The sequence below is a fragment of the Eubalaena glacialis genome, chromosome 6, assembly GCF_028564815.1.
Source record: "Eubalaena glacialis isolate mEubGla1 chromosome 6, mEubGla1.1.hap2.+ XY, whole genome shotgun sequence".
NCBI classification, from domain to species: domain Eukaryota; kingdom Metazoa; phylum Chordata; class Mammalia; order Artiodactyla; family Balaenidae; genus Eubalaena; species Eubalaena glacialis.
Window position 1 is genome coordinate 141,729,304 of NC_083721.1, and position 24,972 is coordinate 141,754,275.

At 40.6% G+C, this 24,972-nt stretch overlaps 2 pseudogenes; one reads left to right on the forward strand and one right to left on the reverse strand.

Annotated features, from left to right (window-relative positions):
- Positions 1-7,086: 7,086 nt before the first annotated feature.
- LOC133093714 (serine/threonine-protein kinase PAK 2-like) lies at positions 7,087-8,698 on the forward strand (annotated as a pseudogene).
- Positions 8,699-11,494: 2,796 nt separating this feature from the next.
- LOC133093715 (large ribosomal subunit protein eL15-like) lies at positions 11,495-12,203 on the reverse strand (annotated as a pseudogene).
- Between the last annotated feature and the right edge of the window lie 12,769 nt (positions 12,204-24,972).

Here is a 24,972-nt window from a genome sequence, read left to right on the forward strand (position 1 = left end):
ACTGCTCTGTGGAGGACTTCTCTTCAGCTATTGGAGTTGTTTAGCCCACAATATATGAAGGTCAAACCCCTTGCCTTGGGTCAAGACAACCCTGTGGCATAACTTACACTCCTGAGTTCTCCTGTGAGATTAAGCTAGAATTACCCTCTGTGACAGTTTTGCCTGAGATCACACCCTTCCTTCCTTTCCTCTCCTTCTCTGTCCTGCATCCTCCACATCCTTACTAACCTCCTTTGGGAGCTCTTCCATAATAAATAATATGTATCCAAATCCTTGTCTCAGGCTCTGTTTCTAAAGCACACAATCTAAGACATTTGCTTTATCGGAATGGATCTGCCCTAAAAGACCTGGGATCAAGTTCTAGCTCTGCCATCCAGGTTTCTTACCTTTAGCCTCAATTTCCTCACACACAAAAAGCAAATAATGATACTAATTGTCTTATATATCTATGTAAAAACAAATATTAATTGCCTTATGTATCATACATATCCCTATGTATCTAACAAAAAATTGCCTTACGTATCTATCAGTCAGCAAGGTAAACAAGCTTTGAAAATGATGTAACACCAAGCAAATGGTAGTTATTATTACTATGTATATAAAACCTCTCTGTAAACCTTGAAGCAGGAAACAAAAGTAAGGTATATAATTTGGCAAAACAAATACAATACTCCCACCACATTCTGTGGTATCAAATGGGTCAAAAGTTTTAGCACTTCTTCCAGTTGACCTCCCCTATGTAGGAATACCAAAATAATGAGCAAGTAATGAAGGCTCTATCCTTTTGTGGGTTTTGATGGGACACACAAGCAATCTTCTCTTTCTCTGCTCAAACATCTATGCTTTCTTATAGTTTAGTAATTAATTTATAAAGAATTTCCACCAGTTTATGTCCCATCACCACCAACAGATGGACAAAGTTGATGACAGGTATATCATCACAGGTAATGACCCTAATGCTTCTGGGCACCTCTGATGGGCTAAGTGCTGTGATAAGTACTTTATTTGCATAAATTTCTTCAATGCTTTCAACAACTCTCTGAGGCAGGTACTATCATCTCAGGAAGAAAATTTTAATTCAGAGAAATAAAGTAACTGTTCAAGATGGCCCAGAAAGTAGAGATTTGGGATTTGAACCCAGATCTTCCTTTTCCCTCAATTCACCCTCTTAACCAGCACATTATACCAACACACTGGCAGCAAAATAAGCAAGCTTCCTGGGGGAATCTACTGGCCCTCTCCCCTCCTCTGTCCCCATCCAGGCAATACGGGTAAGTTAATCTAGGAATAATAATATCATTCTAGGAACAACTATTTTTTCCTTCAAAAACAAACTTACACTATGTCTGTATATAGAACCCTCATAAGGCCCACAGGATATAAAAATAGTTGAAAAATCTTTGGTCAACAATTGGAGAGGAGCATAAAGTGTAGTTGGTTTAGTGAAATTCTAATATTAAAGTTAAACATGCACAATATCCAGAGAAAACTTGAATTCAAAAAGATACATGCACCCCAATGTTCATAGCAGCACTATTTACAATAGCCGAGACATGGAAGCAATCTAAATGTCTATCGACAGATGAATAGATAAAGAAGATGTGGTACATATATACAGTGGAATATTACTCGGCCATAAAAAAGAATGAAATAATGTCATTTGCAGCAACATGGATGGACCTAGAGATTATCATACTAAGTGAAGTAAGTCAGATGGAGAAAGACAAATCTCATATATCACTTATATGTGGAATCTAAAATATGACAGAAATGAACTTATGTACAAAACAGAAACAGACTCACAGACGTAGAGAACAGATGTGTGGTTGCCAAAGGGGAAAGGTGGGAGAGGGATAAATTAGGAGCTTGGGATTGACAGATATACACTACTATACATAAAATAGATAACCAACAAGGGCCTGCTGTATACCACAGGGAACTATATTCAATATCTTGTAATGACCTATAATGGAAAATAATCTGAAAAAGAATATATATATATATACATATATATACTTATATATATGAATAACTGAATCACTTTGCTGTACATCAGAAACTAGCACAACATTGTAAATCAACTATACTTCAATTAAAACAAAATGCTGTTCCCTCCATCGTTTCTTTTTTTATTAATTTTTATTTTACATTGGAGTATAGTTGATTAACGGTGTTGTGTTAGTTTCAGGTGTACAGCAAAGTGATTCAGTTATACATATACAGGTATCTATTCTTTTTCAAAATTTTTTCCCATTTAGGTTATTACAGAATACTGAGCAGAGTTCCCTGCTGCTATACAGTAGGTCCTTGCTGGTTATCAATTTTAAATATAGCTGTGTGTACATGTCAATCCCAAACTCCCAATCTATCCCTCCCCCCTGCCACCCTTCCCCCCGGTAACCATTAGTTCCTTCTCTAAGTCTGTGAGTCTGTTTCTGTTTTGTAAATAAGTTCATTTGTATCATTTTTTTTTAGCTTCTGCATATAAGCAATATCATATGATATTTGTCTTTCTCTGTCTGACTTATTTCACTTAGTATGCTAATCTCCAGGTCCACCCATGTTGTTGCAAATGGCATTATTTCATTCTTTTTTATGGCTGCATAGTATTCCATTGTATATATGTACCACATCTTCTTTATCCATTTATCTGTCAATGGACATTTTGGTTGCTTCCATGTCTTGGCTGTTGTAAACAGCGCTGCAATGAACATTGGGGTGCACGTATCCTTTCGAGTCATGTTTTTCTCCAGATATATGCCCAGGAGTAGGATTGCTGGATCATATGGTAGCTCTATTTTTAGTTTTTTAAGGAACCTCCATACTGTTCTCCATTGTAACATTGTAAATCAACTATACTTCAATTTTTTAAAAAATGCTGTTCCCTCCATCAAGTTTCTTTTCTCTCTTTTTTTCTTCTTCTGGTAAATTCCCATAGAATCGTGTCCTTTTATCCTGGTTTGTAACATAACATTCATTTGTGTGCTTCTTCAATTAATGACAACCTCCCCAGCTAGAGTGGGCTCCGTGGAAACAGATACCATACATTTTGTTTGTTGGTCCACCACTCAAGTGTCTAGCATAGAGTAGTCGCCCAAAAAATGTTGGTGGAAGGAAATGTTTGGGAAAGAGAGAGGGTGAGAGGGGGGGAAGAAAGGAGAAGACTTCACTTACAATGATGGGAATGTTGAACATGAATCAAACCAAATCAGGGAATCAGAAAATTCTAGAGGTAGAATAATCCTATAAGACTACGCAGTGCAATACTGCAGCCACTAGGTATGTGTGGCTGTTTAGCACTTGAACTGTAGCTAATGTGACTGAGAGAAATGAAATTTTAAGTTTTGCTGAATTTTAATGTATTTTAATTTAAATAGTCACACGTGTCTAGTGCCCACTGTATTGAACAGTTCAAGTATAGAATGAGTTCAATTCACCTATCTCACAGATAAGGAAAATAAGATCTAGAAAGGCAAAGTAACATGTGTAAATCTGTTCGAAGAGCCAGCATTAGAAACCAGGTCCCTTGACATCTAGCCCATACCCTGGACTGCCATAAAGAAGACTAAATTGAAAGCCCATGTTACAGAAAGGCAAAGACCACATGAGAGTTTAGGCAAAAAAGGGCTGGAGAAGGTTTGTGTACTTCAGGGACAGTAAATCCTGAAGGGACAGTCACTTCTAGATTCCTGAGTCCCACCTCTGGGAAGTTTGCCTAATCTCAAGCATAAAGCCAAGTGAAGTCAGGATTATTGAAAAGGATGATAATCAATGAGCTTGAGGCCCTTTAAGCTTCCCTTCCCTTTGGCCCTCCAAATGCAATCCTCTTGAGAGGAGAGGGTCCAGTGAATGCTCCAGGGATGGCCACCTGCTTTGTCCCCTTAAAAGCTCTTTCAGAAGAGATCAAACACAGACCAGGAAGTGTTTTCCTGAGCTTTCCAATCAGGAGAAACCTCACAGCTATAGAATGTCTTTCAGGCAAAGATATGGTTTCATCACATGCAACTTGAGAGATATATTACATTTTCATACATTGTTACTTTCTGAACGACTAGATTTTTGTCATTTTAGAAGGTGTTTGAAGCAGGAGAAGATTCACTGTCACAGCTTCTGTTCACACTGAGAAGAGTCAGAGCCAAAGGGAAATTTAGAAACTTCATGTTTTTTCCCGATAAATAACAGCCTGTGTAAATGTTTCTGAACATTTAAAACTCAATATTGTCTCAGTGGGAGCTTCAGGCTACTCATACAATCTTCTCTTGATGATTTCATCTTGAAAAGTCCCCAAAGTTAAAATGACTGCAAAAAAAAATTGCAGAAGTGTCCCTAGCACTCGGGGAAACTATTCACCTTGTGATGACAATTGCCTTGTGGAAGAGCACAGCCAAAGAAGACAAAGCAAAATGCAGAGTCAATAGAATAGGTCCACATTTACAAAAGCATTTGAGAACTTGGTAACACATTCAGAAGGATAGCATCTTTTAATATTTATTTTTCATCATTTGAGGTTAAGCTTTGAAAAATATCAAGGGCCCACCATCAACTAAAAGCTTTCAGATTCTAAATTCTCCTTAAAAGAATCATTTCCCTTCTGTTAAGTATGAAAGTCCTGTAATATTTTCTTTTAATATTGTCACTACCACTCTATTCCTGGCAAGGTCATAATTTTTGGCTTAAAGAACCCAATGCGTTACCAATTCTCTGTGACTTGATGAAGCCAAAACCAGCTGCAAGGAAGATGATCCCCCAAAATGTCTTCCAAGTCTCCATTTTAGATATGTACCTAGAGAGAGAAAGATACCTCATAATTAAAATTATGTCTTCATACAGTTAAAATGAGTACATCATATTGTATATTCATTATACCTGAATACAGTTGCTTTAAAAAAACACACACACACACACAACTATGTCCTTCCCCAGACCAATTATAAAAATAAAGAAGGATATGTTGCCATATTTTTTCAATTGTGCAAGGACTATGGTCTTGCTGACCCAACTCAGGAAGAATTTTGTAAACACCCGAAGTATATACCTCAGACTTCATCTGTTTAAAGTTGTCCAGATATGGCTATAAAAGGAAAAACCATATAGGGCATGGGATAGAACCACCGTTGCACACACTGAATTCATTTGGTGGAACATAAACATTTCCGGATGATTTCGCATGTATTTTTATACAAGCATAGGATGACCTGATAAACACTGTGGTATGAGGAAATATTCAAGTGTCTCAGAAGCACATCTGCCTGATAAAATCAGGCTAGCCTTTTACAAGTTCCCAGAAGAAGCAGAACACGAGACTTCCCTCCCCTAGACTTGGATCTAGTTCCAAAGGCTTCCATGGAAATCATCCACTCCCAATTCCATTTCTAATTTTTGACTCTAAGAAACCCCATATATTTAAAAATAAGAACAACATGGCAATCACATTGAATGAGATGTTCCAACTGGAACAGGGAACACCACATCTTTATCTTCTATCTAACTAACCTCACAGCCATCCTCAGCAGAGTGCAGTGGGCTTAAAAGCAAGGATTCTTGGAGACAGACAGCCTAGGTTTGAATCTCAGATCTGCTACTTAATATTTGGATCTTGGGCAAGTTGCTTCTCTTCTCAGTTTCCCCATTTGTAAAATGGGAGCAATAATATCATCTACCTCATAGTCTTGTGATAAGGATCAAATGAGTTCATTATTGTAAAACAGTTTACCCATGCCTGGCACTTAAAAGCACCCTTTAAGTGCTTGTTAAATAAGTCTTCTTAGAAATTCACTATGTAAAAGTGAAAACGTATTCCCCCTAATTTGAAACTCAGAATCTGTGGAGGTAGAGGATCACCAATACTTTGCACTGTGTATTAATAAAGCAGTTATTTTGTTGTGTATATTGTACTTTATATTTTTTATTTGATTGGTTCAATTTTCACTTTCAATTGATTGCTACTTTGTAAGTAACTGTGCTCATCTCCATGTTCCTCGCCTCAAATCTAGGAAAAGCCAGCTAAGCAGGCCTTACTCTGTTCATTTTGTTGATGGAAATGAAAAGGTCGGGTCCCAGAAAGGTTTAAGCAGTGTCCCAGGGCTACACAGTCATGCACAGTCAAGTTCTGTCCCAGGTAACCTGATTCCAGGTCCATCGCATGGCTGTACTTCAAACATCTGCTTCAAACCCTTCAATGAAAACCTCCAAGGCCAGACTGTCACTCAACTCCCCGGAGTCTGCTTCATGTAAAATGAAGACCTGTGAGCAATTTGCCTTGGGGTAAAAATGTTAGTTCAAGCCCTCTTTAAACTCATCAAAGAGCTTAAGCAAGAATCTCACAGTGTCTAAATCACTTTGCAGTCTCGGGCCCTTTAAGCAGAATATTGTGTAGAAATGATATCACAGTGCCCAGAAATAGCAGCCACCCAACAGCTGAGTCCTCTCTGCAGAAAGTGTAAGTGTAGCCACCCTGCTTCTCTAAGACATGTTTCTACTGTGCATGTTTCATTTTCTCCTTGGCAGTGACTCAGGGTGTGAGATAACCACATCTGTTATATTATTTTACAGCAACAGAAAATACTGGGAGAAGTCTTGACTCCAAAGGAAGCCTTGATTCTGGTTTCAGCTTGACCTTTGGCTCCATGTACTTGAGCAAGCCAGTTCAACTCTCAAGGTTGGTGATGACTCTAGGGAGCTTGGCACTGATTTGGGACACCTATGATATTGCCCATTATATTACAAACCTTCCCCAGGGCATTAATCCAGCGACTTTCCAAAAAATGATGTGATATAATTGGATTCTCTGTTCCTCAGTTTCTACATCAACCTCCCATTAACGCCTCCTTAAGGAGGCTTGCAAGTAATTTGAAAGAAGATACTTTAAGAATAAGTTTTCCATTCCCCAACAAACTTTCATCTAATGGCAAATAAATGAAAGTGTGAAACTTAAAGAATAGATGGTTCTAATGGATTAAGGACAGCGTGAGGGTAAAGAGAGTGAGAGTTTGGGGGCGGCTCCTGAGCCCTCAGGGAGCTCGGCCGGAGGCTCCTCGCTGGGGCAGAGACCTTTCCTCGCCAGGGGCCATGTCATAATTCTGAATCATGTCTGATAACGGAGAACTGGAAGACAAGCCTCCAGCGCCCCCCCGTGCAAATGAGCAGTACCATTTTTAGCACTGGAGGCAAAGACCCTGTGTCAGCCAATCACAGTTTGAAACATTTGACCTCTGCTCCAGAGGAAAAAAAAACCCAGGAATAAAATCATCTCTATATTCTCAAGCACAGAGAAAGGAAGTAAGAAGAAAGAGAAGGAAAGGCCAGAAATTTCTCCTCCATATGATTTTGAGCACACCATCCATGTTGCCTTTGATGCTGTTACTGGAGAATTCACTGGCATGCCAGAACAGTGGGCTCGATTATTACAGACCTCCAACATCACAAAACTAGAGCAAAAGAAGAATCCTCGGGCTGTGCTGGATGTCTTAAAGTTCTATGACTCCAACACAGTGAAGCAGAAATATCTGAGCTTTACTCCTCCTGAGAAAGATGGCTTCCCGTCTGGAACACCAGCACTGAATATCAAGGGTTCAGAAACAGCAGTAGTAACAGAAGAAGACGATGATGATGAAGAGACTCCTCCTCCTGTTATTGCCCCATGACCAGATCATACAAAATCAATTTATACACGGTCTGTAACTGATCCTATTCCTGCACCAGTTGGTGATTCTAATGTTGACAGTGGTGCCAAGACTTCAGACGGACAGACAAAGAAGGCCAAAATGACAGATGAAGAGATTATGGAGAAATTAAGAACTATTGTAAGCATAGGTGACCCTAAGAAAAAGTATACAAGATATGAAAAAATTGGGCAAGGGGCTTCTGGCACAGTTTTCACTGCTACTGATATGGCATTGGGACAAGAGGTTGCTATTCAGCAAATTAATTTACAGAAACAGCCAAAGAAGGAATTGATCATTAATGAGATTCTGGTGATGAAAGAATTAAACAATCCCAACATAGTTAACTTCTTAGACAGTTACCTGGTGGGAGACGAATTGTTTGTGGTAATGGAGTACCTTGCTGGGGGATCCCTTACTGATGTTGTAACAGAGACCTGAATGGATGAAGCACAGATTGCTGCTGTATGCAGAGAGTGTTCACAGGCATTGGAGTTTTTACGTGCTAATCAAGTGATCCATAGAGACATCAAAAGTGACAATGTGCTTTTGGGCATGGAAGGATCTGTTAAACTTACTGACTTTGGTTTCTGTGCCCAGATCACTACTGAGTAGAGCAAGCGAAGTACTATTGTTGGAACACCATACTGTATGGTGTATACTATATGTTGTACTATACACCATACTGTATGGCACCAGAGGTGGTTACACGGAAAGCTTATGGCCCTAAAGTAGACATCTGGTCTCTGGGTATTATGGCTATTGAGATGGTAGAAGGAGAGCCTCCATAACTCAGTGAAAATCCTTTGAGGGCCTTGTACCTGATAGCGACTAATGGGACCCCAGAACTTCAAAACCCAGAGAAACTTTCCCCAATATTTTGGGATTTCTTAAATCGATGTTTGGAGATGGATGTGGAGAAAAGGAGTTCAGCCAGAGAATTGTTACAGTATCTCTTCCTGAAACTGGCCAAACCATTAACAAGCTTGACACCACTGATCATGGCAGCTAAAGAAGCATTGAAGAGTAACCGTTAACATCATTGCCGTGGCCTCATATTCTTTTTTCCATTTTCTAAAAGAAGTCTTTTACTATATGAAAATTATTATTCTTTTGGGGTTTAAAGAAATGGTCTGCATAACATGGAGGGAAGAAACAAGCTACTACTTCCTGAAGACAACCAAGAAAAAATTGCAAAACAGAATGACAACTTTCTATTGAACCCCTTCTTTAGGGTCCAAAAGGAATTGTGGACTGAATCACTAGCCTTATGTCTTTCAGCAGAAAGCCCATCAGGGCCATTTATCATGCTTGAGATTTGCACTTTATTTTGCTGACTTCATTATAATAGATCCCATTCATTGTCCCTTTTGGGGTATTTTCAGTACTTGAATGGCAGATTTGAGTTTTTCAGAGTATTTGTTTTATCTGCTAGTCTTCTTTTCTCTCTTCTTCATAACTTTCTTTCCCCTGACTTGCTCTTTTTGAGCTGCTTTGAGAAATGTTTCTTATGCCTAAATTGGAGGCAAGTGTGATAGAAATTACATAGCTCCTTATACTGGCAAAGGAGTTCAATATGGTTTAACTTTGTATAGAAGTTAGAACCAGCTATTGTTACATGTAACATTTCAGTTCAGAATTTGAACTGAAGGAAGGGAAGAAAAGTATGTGATTTTTACCTTTTTTATCAAATATGAAAGAGTCAATTTTTAAAATTTCATAATAGTGAGTTGTTTGGCATTTGTTACATGTATAGAGAGAAGACTAATAATCTATATTTATAACTAAATCATTGAAACAGAAAAAGAGTCCCATTGACTATACTTTCTTACAGTTTCATTTTTCTTTCTATGTCCTCTTCAGATTTGGCTTCAGGACTTTGGTTTGTGCCACTACTTTCCCCTTCCCTCTTTTTTCCCCTTCATTTTGGAAGTAAGTTTCTGTATATGTTGTAATTTTAGCTAGTTTGTTTGTTTTTTAATTAACCCTTTCTCACCCTACTCCTCACCCCCTTCCCATGGTAAATAATATAATAACCATTGAATTTTCAGAATTTAAAAGTTAACTTTTTTTTCCATTTAAAGGTAAAAAATATTTGGAACTAGCAGAGACAAAGTGAGAGGCTTGAACCTTGGTGAGCTCTAAAATAATTAGATAAGTTTATATTCATGAAAGAGAAATGTCAGTTACTTAGAGATGCAGCTTCTGACCAGTAAACTGTAGAGATTTGTTATAAACATTGTTCCCAACCCATTACCAACACTTTTTTTTTTTTAGTTTAATAGACGTTTATTCTATCATTATATATAGTTGAACCACCTCTACACACAAAGTAATATGGTTTAACATTTTCTGAGTGGGAAGGAATTTCGGTCTCAAAAGGTTTTGCGAGCCTGCTACATGTTTTCTGGAAATCATTTAAGTGGGTCTTTTAAAAGACCCTTGAAGAAAATACAAGGAAAATTGGTTTGCAAGAAAACCAGCATTAGATTTCAAAATTAAACTACCTATTAAGATAGCAAACCAAGAACTGGAAAGAACTGGGGCAACTCCTCTTCCATATTTCCTACACACTCAACTCCACCCTGGGAAACAGAAGCTTAGTCTAGGGGAAGTCATGATGCAAGCAGAATGTGGTGGTACGCCCGACCACAACCGGTGGGTGGCCTGGCACGTCTGTGGAATGGTGAGGCTCTTGTGGGTAGTTCGAGCAGGGATGAGAAAAATAACTGTAGATCACACATAAAATCAGAAACCAATTGAACTTGTATTGACACCAACTACACGACTCTTCTTAGTAGCCTTATGGGAGTGGATGAAGTGGTGAGCCAAGATAACACTGATTAGACTTAGCAATGTTACTTTTAAATAAAACCAACCCTATTTTCCCCAAGATGGTTTAGATTTCATAATGGGTCACAAACTAATACTACAAATAAAACATTTACAATTTTGATCCAAGCCCCTTCTATCCTCCCACACTTGAAAGGGACCTGATGAACACCAATTTCCCAATCCTAGCATCACTAGCTTACAAACCTTAGGGTTAAAAACTCCCTTCTCATTTACCTAATGTTCAATTTCCATCAGTTTCAATATACACTAGTGCAAATACCATGACTATTTTGCATGAAGTTAAGTATTCTACAGATCAGAGTCACGGGATTGAACCAGGAGCTCCCACCTTTTATGTGAACTTCAGTGGTACCATCGAGGCCAAGGCAGTTTAATTTAGGCTAACCAGGATTTGTTTCAATTTGTAAGAGAAACATCTTGCAACAGGTTTATTCAATTCTCTTAAAAAATGGTGGCATTCCTTTACTTTCCGCCTTTTGGAAGCAGCAGTTACATATATGGAATAGCGATTAAGTCTAAAAATGTGGCCCCTATTCAACTTTATTTTTCGGCATTATGATCATGATAAAGGATCACGACATCCTTCACATTTCCAAGGAAAACCCAATTTAAAGTTTGTCCTTGCCAAACTCCATAAAACAGCCACTTTAGAGTAAACAAGCAGAGCATTGCATCACCCCAATAAAGCTGTAGGTTTCATCACATGCACCAACAGATCTACACGGCTAGTTTCTGCGCTCCTCCTTTACAGAATTTTACACCTATTGTTACCAGACAACATTTTAAACACGGACATATCAACTGCCTAATAAAGCAAAAACAAAGGCATTTCCCTTATTAGAAACAAGATACACCATCACTTAAAATCTTCAAACATTATTGCACTTTAACTTTCAGAATTTGACAATGCATTCAATGAAACAATCTGCAGACAACTAGTTTTAACAGACAGATTAAAAAACACTTTTAAGCAGACATGGATGTCCTAAACTGTTTATTAGGTAAGAATTTTACAAACATTACTTATATTAGCGGTAGCGGTGGAGCTGGAGAGTATTGCGCCTTCCCCAGGCTGCGCGGCGAGAACCACCGATTGATCGTGTGGTGGAACTTGTGGCCCTTGCCGAGGCCGCGGCTCTTCCTGCCTACAGATGTCAGCCCCCGCATCTCCCTGTGCTTGTGGACTGGTTCGGTGATCCACTGGGTGTCAGGGTTTCTTCTGATAGCTTTATGGAAGGGATCAATGAGGATAACCTCAAAAAATTTGTATGTAGAATCTTCACCCACCCAGTAAGAATTCAGGACCCTCAGGGCCCCACAGTGGCGTCCAGCTCACTCCTCAGCAACAGACTGAAGGCTCCGGGCAAGCTTGAGCTGGTTAACGCCATGGTGGACGGGCTTGCAGTGGGTGGCGCCCTTCGGGACCAGGCGTTTGCGGCCACCGCGGCGCCCGCGAACCCGATATATCACAGAACCTTGCTTGGCCTTGTAGCCCAGCCTGCGCGCCTTGTCGGGCCGAGTGGGGCGCGGGGCCCGGTGCAGCACGGAGAGCTGGCGGTACTGCCAGCAGCGCACCCTGAGCAGAAAGCGCATCACGTCCGACTGCTTCTTCCTCCACAGCTCCTGGATGTACTTGTAAGCACCCATCTTGGCTCACCTGATGGCTGCTGCCAAACGGAAAGGAAGGACCCTTTCTCCCCCGTTACCAACATTTTTACTGTCTGTGAGAACTTAAGTGACAAAGTACTTCTTGGTAAATTCATGGGTCATTTGAGATGTTGAGTTACTTTAGATTTTTTTCAAATAAGTAAATAATATTCATGTATAAAACTAGAGAAAGGGGGCTTCCTTGGTGGCGCAGTGGTTGAGAGTCTGCCTGCCAATGCAGGGGACACGGGTTCGAGCCCTGGTCTGGGAAGATCCCACATGCCACGGAGCAACTGGGCCCGTGAGCCACAATTACTGAGCCTGCGTGTCTGGAGCCTGTGCTCTGCAACAAGAGAGGCCGCGATAGTGAGAGGCCCGCGCACCGCGATGAAGAGTGGTCCCTGCTTGCCACAACTAGAGAAAGCCCTCGCACAGAAACGAAGACCCAACACAGCTATAAATAAATAAATTTAAAAGTAGTATTATTAAAAAAAAAAAAACTGGAGAAAGAAAGAATAATGAAACGTGCTTGTTGATAACAATACATTTTACGTTTTAAAGATTTTAAAAAGGTCTGTGACCTGTAGGATTAATTATTAGAGTGCCCTCTCTTCTCCCTTCCCCTCCTCTCCTCTTCTTCTCTCATCATTTTAATTGTTTGGCTTTTGGAGGCAGTATTGTCCCTTCTGACATGCCAAGGGCCACATGAAAGAGAAAAATCTGTGCTTTGGTTCTGGCTTTTTGTTCCCACCATTCGCTCCTAATTGACTTCACACATACTTGCCATCCTGCAATAGTACAAATCATGAATAAAAATAATTTTGATGTTTTGGAGTACATTAGGAGAACTTAATAGAGTTTTATTTCCTATCATTCCCATCATATCTGTGTTAAGATACAGGTATAAGGATAGAAATGGCTGGTGGGTTTTTTGTTTTTTTTTAAATTGGTAATGCGGGAAGATTTTCACAAAAATAAGATAATTAGTGAAACTTGTATCTAGAGCACTTAATGGTCTCTGTTTTCAATTTGATTCTTGATTTCATTTTTCTCTGGATTATATTGGCCTTCTACAGCTATTACTAAATTACTTTACAGAAATAAGCTGGTTTATTTCTGGTGGAAAGATACAGTGTCTCTTGAGTTCCATATTTGAACATTCTTTGTAAATAGTTGTCTGGATGGATTATGATAAAGAAGATGCTAACAATGAAATAGAAAACCAACTACATGATATAAGACTGTGATCCTCATGACCACTCTAGAAGGCACGTCCATACATAAGTCATAAAGGCCATATTCACTGAATGCAGTGCCAATGCCCCATTTTTATGCCTGTGACTCAACAAAGGTCTTTTCAGTTTATACAAGCAGTTTGGGATTTGTATTTACAACTTCTTTGATGGTTACGTGCATGTCCATTGCTGGCAATGGACTTTGTCATTAAAACCTGACTCTTAGGTTAAGGAGCTACAGTGTGGTTTATTCTTTGCCTACTTGGATAAACTAACTTGTAATAGAAATGTACTTGGGTTAATCCTGAAATGTGTCATTTTTGAATAATCTTAATCTTAAAAGCAATACAGAATTGTGATTTATTAATTTTAAATTAAAATATTCACATCTTGTTGCAAGAAAAATTATATCTGAAAAAAAAAGAGAGTAAGAGTTTGAAAGAGCCAGGAATAATGATTCAAAATAAATTCATACATAATGATTACAATTGCTATTATTACAATGATACCATACTTCAATTTTTTAAACTCTTAGGTAATAAAGTTAGATGAAATATAAAACCTTCAAGTAGTGTACCTACATTTTCATATTTCATTATGTCCTAATTATTAGTATTAATGCAATTAGTCATAAGAAATGAGAAGTCACAGACCTACTACAGAATGGACTTGAGAACATGGGGAGGGGGGAGGGTATGCTGGGACGAAGTGAGAGAGTGGCATGGACTTATATATACTACCAAATGTAAAATAGATAGCTAGTGGGAAGCAGCTACACAGCACAGGGAGATCAGCTCGGTGCTTTGTGACCACCTAGAGGGGTGGGATAGGGAGGGTGGGAGAGAGGGAGATGCAAGAGGGAAGAGATATGGGGATATATGTATATGTATAACTGATTCACCTTGTTATAAAGCAGAAACTAACACACCATTGTAAAGCAATTATACTCCAATAAAGATATTAAAAAAAAAGAAAGAAATGAGAAGTATTTTTAGTTGTAAATAAAGCACTAGAGCTGTTTATGGAAATCTAGTGGGAAAGTCAAAAGTTTATAAACATTTTACAGCTGTGCATGTGTGTCCTATATCAATGAAGAGAAAAAGGTCTGTAGATTGACTTAGTATCTACATTACATATACTATTTCATGAGGATGTTTAAATCTAATTTAAGCTGTAGAAGGGGGGTTGAATTTAAACATGTATAGGGCTCATCATGGAGGGAAAAAAATGAAGTTATTAAATGAATTGTAAAATAGGTAGGGATCTCATAGGATACCGATTTTTTTTTAATTAAAAAAATTTTGTTTTGGCTACACCACACAGCATTCAGGATCTTAGTTCCCTGACCAGGGATCGAAACCATGCCCCCTGCAGTGGAAGCACAGAGTCTTAACCACTGGACCACCAGGGAAGTCCCAGGATACCGATTCTTTACTATTTACTATTAGAAATAATTCTAGTGGGTAGAGAGAGACTTCTCTCAAACTATGTTGCTCAAATAGTTATCTGAAAGATCTTTTTTTTTAAGATTAATTCGTTCAGTTAAATTACTTTGCAGCCACCATAGTAACAATTGATTCAGGGAAGAATCACCCAGAGATTTTAACACCATTGGGTAAAAGTGTGTTGGGAAACAGGGTTTTAACATTGTTTCAAAGTATCTCCTCAAAAATTACTTATAAATTACAAAAGGCAAGAAAAGTACAATGGAGAAATGATGGACACAGCTTAATCAAGTGATCAAAATTAATATCAACAATAATAGGATAAACTAAAACCATATACCTCCTGATGTTATGCATGAGAAAACTCAACATCACTTATATGGTAGTCCTCCTCAAAATCCATGACCTAAATCTAATAATGAGGAAACAATCATATAAACCAAAACTTGGGGACAGTCTAAAAAACAACAGGCCTGTGCTCCTCAAAAATATGAATTTCATGAAAAACAAAGAAAAACTGAAGAACTGAGACAAACACTCTAACAAGACATGACAGCTCAAGGCAGTGCATGATCTTGGATTGGGAAAAAATGCTATAAAAGACATTAAGACAATAGGTAAAATTTTAATATGGACTGAATATTATATAATTATTCTGTATCAATGTTAAATTTCCTGATTTCAGTCATTGTATTACAGTCACATAAGAGAATGTCATAGTTATTAATAAATACACACAATACATTATGGGGCAGAGGGTCTTGAGGTCAGCAACTTGCAAATATTCAGCAGAATTACAATAATTCAGAGAGAGAGAGAAGGGAGGAATAAAACATTGCAATACTCTTGCAACTTTTTATTGGGTGTCTACTGCTTGCCAGACAATATGTCAGGCACTAGAAATAACAGATTAATGAAATATTTCTTTTCCTCAGAGGACGTGGAGCTCTCGTGGAGAGAAAGAGATGGATATGCTGCAGTATCATGGGGTGAGCAAAATAATATTGAAATCTACACAAGGTCCTGAGGAGCACAGTGGGGAACACCTCTCTGCACTTGGTTGAAGGCTTCACAGAGCAGATGACGTTGGAGTTGGGACTCAAAGGATGAGGAGAAATTTGTAAGTGAGCAAGAGGAGAAAGGGGGTTCCAGGCAGAAGGACAGCATGTGTAAGGGCACAGGAGAGGTATTAGGCACCCCAAACAGAACCCATCCAAGGCCTCAAAAGCCTACGTTTGGCATGCAGAGGACTTGGTTAAGCCTGCCTTGGTGTTCACAAGGCAAGCTGTATGAGCTCTTAAGGTATGATGAGTCTAATGGCGACCTTGCTTTTCTGAAATGCCTGAACTAAGAGGGAGGGATAGAAAAGGGGACCTGGGCAGAGTTTCTCCATCTTCAACCATAAACCTCTTTAACTGCATTTAATTTGACCAACAGTGCTTTGTATACCAGTGTCCAAGGTTTCTGTTCTTCCTCTGTGGACCACTCAACAATAAACTGGAAAGATGCCACCACTAATGTTCTATGCCGGGGCTCTCAGATTTGAGCATTGCATTAGAATCACCCAGAAGACCTGTCAAAACCCAGCTTCTGAAGCCCACCTCCAGAGGTTATGATTCAGTAGGTCTGGGGTGGGACCTGAGAATTTGCATGCTGAGCTGGTCCAAGGAACCACATTTTAAAAACCATTCTTTGGAGAGACATTCAAGATGGCAGAGGAATAAGACGTGGAGATCACCTTCCTCCCCACAAATACATCAGAAATACATCTACATGTGGAACAACTCCTGCAGCACACCTACTGAATGCTGGCAGAGGACCTCAGACTTCCCAAAAGGTAAGAAACTCCTCATGTACCTGGGTGGGGTAAAAGAAAAACAAAAAAAACAGAGACAGGGGGAGAAGAAGATGGCGGAAGAGTAAGACGCGGAGATCACCTTCCTTCCCACAGATACATGAGAAATACATCTACACGTGGAACTGCTCCTACAGAACACCCACTGAACGCTGGCAGAAAACGTCAGACCTCCCAAAAGGCAAGAAACTCCCCACGTACTTGGGTAGGGCAAAAGAAAAAAGAAATAACAGAGACAAAAGAATAGGGACAGGACCTGCACCAGTGGGAGGGAGCTGTGAAGGAGGAAAGGTTTCCACACTCTAGGAAGCCCCTTAGTGGGCAGAGACAGCGGGTGGCAGAGGAGGGAAGCTTCGGAGTCACAGAGGAGAGCGCAGCCACAGGGGTGCGGAGGGCAAAGCGGAGAGACTCCCGCACAGAAGCTCAGCGCCAAGCAGCACTCACCAGCCCGAGAGGCTTGTCTGCTCACCCGCCGGGGCGGGTGGGGACTGGGAGCTGAGGCTCGGGCTTCGGTCGGATCGCAGGGAGAGGACTGGGGTTGGCGGCGTGAACACAGCCTGAAGGGGTTAGTGCACCACAGCTAGCCGGGAGGGAGTCCGGGAAAAAGTCTGCAGCTGCCGAAGAGGCAAGAGACTTTTTCTTGCCCCTTTGTTTCGCGGCGCGCAAGGAGAGGAGATTCAGAGCCCCGCCTAAACGAGCTCCAGAGACGGGCGCGAGCCGTGGCTATCAGCGCGGACCCCAGAGACGGGGGCGAGCCGTGGTTATCAAGGCGGACCCCAGAGACGGGGGCGAGCCGCGGCTATCACCGCGGACCCCAGAGACGGGCATGAGACGTTAAGGCTGCTGCTGCCGCCACCAAAAAGCCTGTGTGCGAGCACAGGTCACTCTCCACACCGCCGCTCCTGGGAGCCGGTGCAGCCCGCCACGGCCAGGCTCCCATGATCAGGGGACAACTTCCCCAGGAGAACGCACGGCGCGCCTCGGGCTGGTGCAACGTCACGCCGGCTTCTGCCGCCGCAGGCTCGCCCCGCATCCGTATCCCTCCCTCCCCCCGCTTGAGTGAGCCAGAGCCCCCGAAGCAGCTGCCCCTTTAACCCCATTCTGTTTGGGCGGGGAACAGACGCCCTCAGGCGACCTACAAGCAGAGGCGGCTCCAAATCCAAAGCTGAACCCCGGAAGCTGTGCGAACAAAGAAGAGAAAGGGAAATCTCTCCCAGCAGCCTCAGAAGCAGCGGATTAAAACTTCACAAACAACTTGATGTGCCTGCATCTGTTGAATACCTGAATAGACAACGAATCATCCCAAATTCAGGAGGTGGACTTTGGGAGCAGGATATACTAATTTTTCCCCTTTTCCTTTTTTTTTTTTGAGTGTATATGTATATGCTTCTGGGTGAGATTTTGTCTGTATAGCTTTGCTTTATAATAGCTTTATTTTACTTCACTATATTTTATCCTCTTTCTTTCTTTCTTTCTTTCTATTTTTTCTCCCTTTTACTCTGAACCGTGTGGATGAAAGGCTCTTGGTGCTCCAGCCAGGCATCAGGGCTATGCCTCTGAGGTCGGAGAGCCAACTTCAGGACACTGGTCCACAATAGACCTCCCAGCTCCACGTAATACCAAACGGCGAAAATCTCTTAGAGATCTCCATCTCAACATCAAAACCCAGCTTCACTCAACGACCAGCAAGCTACAGTGCTGGACACCCTATGCCAAACAACTAGCAAAAGAGGAACACAGCCCCATCCATTAGCAGAGAGGCTGCCTAAAATCATAATAAGGCCACAAACACCCCAAAATACACAACCAGATGTGGACATGCCCACCAGAAAGACAAGATCCTGCCTCATCCAACAGAACACAGGCACTAGTTCCCTCCACCAGGAAGCCTACACAACCCACTGAACCAACCTTAGCCACTGGAGACAGATACCAAAAACAACGGGAACTACGAACCTGCAGCCTGTGAAAAGGAGACCCCAAACACAGTAAGATAAGCAAAATGAGAAGACAGAAAAACACACAGCAGATGAAGGAGCAGGGTCAAAACACACCAGACCTAACAAATGAAGAGGAAATAGGTAGTCTACCTGAAAAAGAATTCAGAATAATGATAGTAAGGATGATCCAAAATCTTGGAAATAGAATAGACAAAATGCAAGAAACATTTAACAAGGATGTAGAAGAACTAAAGAGGAACCAAGCAACGATGAAAAGCACAATAAATGAAATTAAAAATACTCTAGATGGGATCAATAGCAGAATAACTGAGGCAAAAGAACGGATAAGTGACCTGAAAGATAAAATGGTGGAAATAACTACTGCAGAGCAGGATAAAGAAAAAAGAATGAAAAGAACTGAGGACAGTCTCAGAGACCTCTGGGACAACATTAAACGCACCAACATTGGAATTATAGGGGTCCCAGAAGAAGAAGAGAAAAAGAAAGGGACTGAGAAAATATTTGAAGAGATTATAGTTGAAAACTTCCCTAATATGGGAAAGGAAATAGTTAATCAAGTCCTGGAAGCACAGAGAGTCCCATACAGGATAAATCCAAGGAGAAACACGCCAAGACACATATTAATAAAACTCTCAAAAATTAAATATAAAGAAAACATATTAAAAGCAGCAAGGGAAAAACAACAAATAACACACAAGGGAATCCCCTTCAGGTTAACAGCTGATCTATCAGCAGAAACTCTGCAAGCCAGAAGGGAGTGGCAGGATATACTTAAAGTGATGAAGGAGAAAAACCTACAACCAAGATTAATCTACCCAGCAAGGATCTCATTCAGATTTGATGGAGAAATTAAAAACTTTACAAACAAGCAAAAGCTGAGAGAGTTCAGCACCACCAAACCAGCTTTACAACAAATGCTAAAGGAACTTCTCTAGGCAAGAAACACAAGAGAAGGAAAACACCTACAATAACAAACCCAAAACATTTAAGAAAATGGGAATAGGAACATACATATCAATAATTACCTTAAATGTAAATGGATTAAATGCTCCCACCAAAAGACACAGACTGGCTGAATGGATACAAAAACAAGACCCATATATATGCTGTCTACAAGAGACCCACTTCAGACCTAGAGACACATACAGACTGAAAGTGAGGGGATGGAAAAAGATATTCCATGCAAATGGAAATCAAAAGAAAGCTGGAGTAGCAATTCTCATATCAGACAAAATAGACTTTAAAATAAAGACTATTACAAGAGACAAAGAAGGACACTATATAATGATCAAGGGATCGATCCAAGAGGAAGGTATAACAATTGTAAATATTTATGCACCCAACATAGGAGCACCTCAATACATAAGGCAAATACCAACAGCCATAAAAGGGGAAATCGACAGCAACACAAACATAGTAGGGGACTTTAACACCCCACTTTCACCAATGGACAGATCATCCAAAATGAAAATAAATAAGGAAACACAAGCTTTAAATGATACATTAAACAAGATGGACTTAATTGATATTTATAGGACATTCCACCAAAAAACAACAGAATACACATTCTTCTCAAGTGCTCATGGAACATTCTCCAGGATAGATCATATCTTGGGTCACAAATCAAGGCTTGGTAAATTTAGGAAAATTGAAATCGTATCAAGTATCTTTTCCGACCACAACGCTATGAGACTAGATATCAATTACAGGAAAAGATCTGTAAAAAATACAAACACATGGAGGCTACACAATACACTACTTAATAACGAAGTGATCACTGAAGAAATCAAAGGGGAAATCAAAAAATACCTAGAAACAAATGACAATGGAGACACGACGATCCAAAACCTATGGGATGCAGCAAAAGCAGTTCTAAGAGGGAAGTTTATAGCAATACAGGCCTACCTCAAGAGACAGGAAACATCTCGAATAAACAACCTAACCTTGCACCTGAAGCAATTAGAGAAAGAAGAACAAAAAACCCCAAAGCTAGCAGAAGGAAAGAAATCATAAAGATCAGGTCAGAAATAAATGAAAAAGAAATGAAGGAAACAATAGCAAAAATCAATGAAACTAAAAGCTGGTTCTTTGAGAAGATCAACAAAATTGATAAACCATTAGCCAGACTCATCAAGAGAAAAAGGGAGAAGACTCAAATCAATAGAATTAGAAATGAAAAAGGAGAAGTAACCACTGACACTGCAGAAATACAAACGATCATGAGAGATGACTACAAGCAACTCTATGCCAATAAAATGGACAACCTGGAAGAAATGGACAGATTCTTAGAAATGCACAACCTGCTGAGACTGAACCAGGAAGAAATAGAAAATATGAACAGACCAATCACAAGCACTGAAATTGAAACTGTGATTAAAAATCTTCCAACACACAAAAGCCCAGGACCAGATGGCTTCACAGGTGAATTCTATCAAACATGTAGAGAAGAGCTAACACCTATCCTTCTCAAACTCTTCCAAAATATTGCAGAGGGAGGAACGCTCCCAAACTCATTCTACGAGGCCACCATCACCCTGATACCAAAACCAGACAAAGATGTCACAAAGAAAGAAAACTACAGGCCAATATCACCGATGAACATAGATGCAAAAATCCTCAACAAAATACTAGCAAACAGAATCCAACAGCACATTAAAAGGATCATACACCATGATCAAGTGGGGTTTATTCCAGGAATGCAAGGATTCTTCAATATACGCAAATGAATAAACGTGATACACCATATTAACAAATTGAAAGAGAAAAACCATATGATCATCTCAATAGATGCAGAGAAAGCTTTCGACAAAATTCAACACCCATTTATGATAAAAGCCCTGCAGAAAGTAGGCATAGAGGGAACTTTCCTCAACATAATAAAGGCCATATATGACAAACCCACAGCCAACATTGTCCTCAATGGTGAAAAACTGAAACCATTTCCACTAAGATCAGGAACAAGACAAGGTTGCCCACTCTCACCACTATTATTCAACATAGTTTTGGAAGTGTTAGCCACAGCAATCAGAGAAGAAAAAGAAATAAAAGGAATCCAAATCAGAAAAGAAGAAGTAAAGCTGTCACTGCTTGCAGATGACATGATACTCTACATAGAGAATCCTAAAGATGCTACCAGAAAACTACTAGAGCTAATCAATGAATTTGGTAAAGTAGCAGGATACAAAATTAATGCACAGAAATCTCTTGCATTCCTGTATACTAATGATGAGAAATCTGAAAGTGAAATTAAGAAAACACTCCCGTTTACCATTGCAACAAAAAGAATAAAGTATCTAGGAATAAACCTACCTAAGGAGACAAAAGACCTGTATGCAGAAAGTTATAAGACACTGATGAAAGAAATTAAAGATGATACAAATAGATGGAGAGATATACCATGTTCTTGGATTGGAAGAATCAACATTGTGAAAATGACTCTACTACCCAAAGCAATCTACAGATTCAATGCAATCCCTATCAAACTGCCACTGGCATTTTTCACAGAACTAGAACAAAAAATTTCACAATTTGTATGGAAACACAAAAGACCCCGAATAGCCAAAGCAATCTTGAGAACGAAAAATGGAGCTGGAGGAATCAGGCTCCCTGACTTCAGACTATATTACAAAGCTACAGTAATCAAGACAGTTTGGTACTGGCACAAAAACAGAAATATAGATCAATGGAACAGGATAGAAAGCCCAGAGATAATCCCACGCACATATGGTCACCTTATCTTTGATAAAGGAGGCAAGCATATACAGTGGAGAAAAGGCAGCCTCTTCAATAAGTGGTGCTGGGAAAATTGGACAGGTACATGTAAAAGTATGAAATTAGAACACTCCCTGACACCATACACAAAAATAAACTCAAAATGGATTAAAGACCTAAGTGTAAAGCCAGACACTATCAAACTCTTAGAGGAAAACATAGGCAGAACACTCTATGACATAAATCACAGCAAGATCCTTTTTGACCCAGCTCCTAAAGAAATGGAAATAAAAACACAAATAAACAAATGGGACCTAATGAAACTTAAAAGCTTTTGCACAGCAAAGGAAACCATAAACAAGACCAAAAGACAACCCTCAGAATGGGAGAAAATATTTGCAAATGAAGCAACTGACAAAGGATTAATCTCCAAGATTTACAAGCAGCTCATGCAGCTCAATATCAAAAAAACAAAGAACCCAATCCAAAAATGGGCAGAAGACCTAAACAGACATTTCTCCAAAGAAGATATACAGATTGCCAACAGACACATGAAAGAATGCTCAACATCATTAATCATTAGAGAAATGCAAATCAAAACTACAATGAGATATCATCTCACACCGGTCAGATTGACCATCATCAAAAAATCTAGAAACAATAAATGCTGGAGAGGGTGTGGAGAAAAGGGAACACTCTTGCACTGTTGGTGGGAATGTAAATTGATACAGCCACTATGGAGAACAGTATGGAGGTTCCTTAAAAAACTAAAAATAGAACTACCATACGACCCAGCAATCCCACTACTGGGCATATACCCTGAAAAAACCATAATTCAAAAAGAGTCATGTACCAAAATGTTCATTGCAGCTCTATTTACAATAGCCAGGACATGGAAGCAACCTAAGTGTCCATCATCGGATGAATGGATAAAGAAGATGTGGCACATATATACAATGGAATATTACTCAGCCATAAAAAGAAATGAAATGCAGGTATTTGTAATGAGGTGGATGGAGTTAGAGTCTGTCATACAGAGTGAAGTAAGTCAGAAAGAGAAAAACAAATACAGTATGCTAACACATATATATGGAATCTAAGGGAAAAAAAAAAAAAAGGCCATGAAGAACCTAGTGGCAAGACGGGAATAAAGACACAGACCTACTGGAGAATGGACTTGAGGATATGGGGAGGGGGAAGGGTGAGATGTGACAGGGTGAGAGAGTGTCATGGACATATATACACTACCAGATGTACAATAGATAGCTAGAGGGAAGCAGCCGCATAGCACAGGGAGATCAGCTCGGTGCTTTGTGACCACCTAGAGGGGTGGGATGGGTAGGGTGGGAGGGAGGGAGATGCAAGAGGGAAGAGATATGGGAACATATGTATATGTATAATTGATTCACTTTGTTATAAAGCAGAAACTAACACACCATTGTAAAGCAATTATACTTCAATAAAGATGTTTTTAAAAAAACAGACACAAAAGAATAGGGACGGGACCTGCACCTCTGGGAGAGAGCTGTGAAGGAGGAAAAGTTTCCACACACTAGGAAGCCCCTTCACTGTCAGAGATGGAGGGTGGCAGGAGGGAAGCTTCAGAGCCACGGAGGAGAGCGCAGCAACAGGGGTGCAGAAGGCAAAGCAGAGAGATTCCCGCACAGAGGATCAGTGCCACCCAGCACTCACTGGCCCGAGAGGCTTGTCTGCTCACCCGCCAGGGCGGGCGGGGGCTGGGAGCTGAGGCTCGGGCTTCGGAGGTCGGATCCCAGGGAGAGGACTGGGGTTGGCTGCGTGAACACAGCCTGAAGGGGGCTACTGCACCACAGCTAACCGGGAGGGAGTCCGGGGAAAAGTCTGGACCTGCCTAAGAGGCAAGAGACCATTGTTTCGGGGTGCACGAGGAGAGGGGATTCAGAGCACCGCCTAAATGAGCTCCAGAGACAGGCGTGAGCCGCGGCTATCAGTGCATACACCAGAGATGGGCATGAGACACTAAGGCTGCTGCTGCAGCCACCAAGAAGCCTGTGTGCAAGCACAGGTCACTATCCCCTCTCAGGAGCCTGTGCAGCCTGCCACCTCCTCTCCGGGAGCCTGTGCAGCCCGCCACAGCCAGGGTCCCGTGATTCAGGGACAACTTCCCCAAAAGAACACACTGCCCACCTCAGGCTTGTGCAACGTCATGCTGGCCTCTGCTGCCGCAGCCTCGCCCTGCACTCCATACCCCTCCCTCCCCCTGGCCTGAGTGAGCCAGAGCCCCCTAAGCAGCTGCTACTTTAACCCTGTCCTGTCTGAGTGAAGAACAGACACCCTCAGGAGACCTACACTCACAGGCAGGGCCAAATCCAAAGCTGAACCCCAGGAGCTGTGCAAACAAAGAAGAGAAAGGGAAATTTCTCCCAGCAGCCACAGAAGCAGAGGATTCACGCTCCACAATCAACGTGATGTACCCTGCAACTCTACAATACCTGAATAGACAATGAATCATCCCAAAATTGAGGCAGTGAACTTTGGGAGCAACTGTAGATTTGGGGTTTGCTTTCTGCATCCAATTTGTTTCTGGCTTTATGTTTATCTTACTTTAAGATTTAGAGTTTA